The sequence below is a fragment of the Mastomys coucha genome, unplaced genomic scaffold, assembly GCF_008632895.1.
Source record: "Mastomys coucha isolate ucsf_1 unplaced genomic scaffold, UCSF_Mcou_1 pScaffold3, whole genome shotgun sequence".
Lineage (NCBI taxonomy): Eukaryota > Metazoa > Chordata > Mammalia > Rodentia > Muridae > Mastomys > Mastomys coucha.
The window spans coordinates 10,756,739-10,758,151 of NW_022196909.1; the positions used below are offsets into that span (position 1 = coordinate 10,756,739).

General features: G+C 42.3%; 1 pseudogene; it reads right to left on the minus strand.

Moving 5' to 3' along the window:
- Positions 1–764: 764 nt before the first annotated feature.
- On the minus strand, positions 765–1,095 carry LOC116075216 (annotated as a pseudogene).
- Between the last annotated feature and the right edge of the window lie 318 nt (positions 1,096–1,413).

The following is a 1,413-nucleotide window of genomic DNA, read 5'->3' on the forward strand; positions in this document are numbered from 1 at the left end:
GGCAGCCAGGACTGGCCCTAAACTTGTGATCCTCCTGCCTCAACTTCCTAAGTGCTGGGATTACAAGAGGATAATATCATGTACGGCCGTGGCATTTTATTTATTTATTTTTATTTATTTATTTATTTATTTATCTATTTATTTATTTTATTGGGGTGGGGGAAGGGCTGGTTTCATTTCTTACTCTTCCAGGAAGAAAGACAATGATGGCATTGCAAGCTACCCATATGTCGTGTTTGAAATTTGGTCAACTCTTTTTTTGCAAATATTTAAACCATTTATTTGCCATTAAGTTACAGATCTGAATTATATATGGAAAACACCGATACTTGTTACCACTAGAAATTATGTGTAGATATGTTACTAACTGAGGGTTTCTATTGTTATTAAAGGAAAAAGTCAAGGATTTTGAGTACTTAAGTGCTTGTAGTTACAAAATTTTGTTCCCTTAGATTTTTTTTTATTACACAAATCCCAATAGATAATATACATATTACTACAGATTGCTATAGATGAAACCATCATTTAAAATTATTAAATTAGCTGCATATTTTCAACTACTCTGGACAAAGACAAATAAAGTTTAGCATTGATAAGGCAGCAGAGAGTTGGCTTAGCGACTCTTGGCTATACAATAATGTTGGCATGGTCACTAAAGATAGCGTTCTGCATTTTCCCCTCAGCATGACTGATCATGCTGACCTGATCTGTGGCTGCAGCAGTGGCTGGAGCACTGTCCCTTTCAAGAGCTGGTCCTTGCACCGCTACGCAGTTGGCCGCTTACTCATCTTGTAGTTGATAGGTCATCCTCCCTGAGTGAGCTGAGCTACTTCCTTTGTTTCGTGGCATGCAAGCAGAAGCCAGTTTCGGAGGTTGTACCTTGTAGGCAAATCTCACGAACGTCAGAGAATAGCAACAGAGGGCGAAAGTCATCTGCCCACTGATAATCTCTGGCGATTTCTTCATGTCATTGACAGCAGCAACGGGGAGACTCCAATTGGCAACTGGAGCCCAGAAGTGCGTACCCATGAGATAGTCCTGGAAGTCCTTGCTCCGGACATAGTCTGTCGCTTTGCGCACCAGTGCTCCAGCCATGGCAGTGCTGTTGGCAGTGACGCCTAGACAGATGACACCACTCTTGGGCTGGAGAGATGACTCAGTGGGTAATACAGAGTACTGAGTGCTCTTCCGAAGGTCCAGAGAAATTTTTTTTTTTTTTTTTTCGAGACAGGGTTTTTCTGTGTAGCCCCGGCTGTCCTGGAACTCACTCTGTAGACCAGGCTGGCCTCGAACTCAGAAATCTGCCTGCCTCTGCCTCCCAAGTGCTGGGATGAAAGGTGTGTGCCACCACCACCCGACAGAGAAAATTTTTAAAGATTTACTTTGTGTGTGTGTGTGTTTGTGTGTGTATAC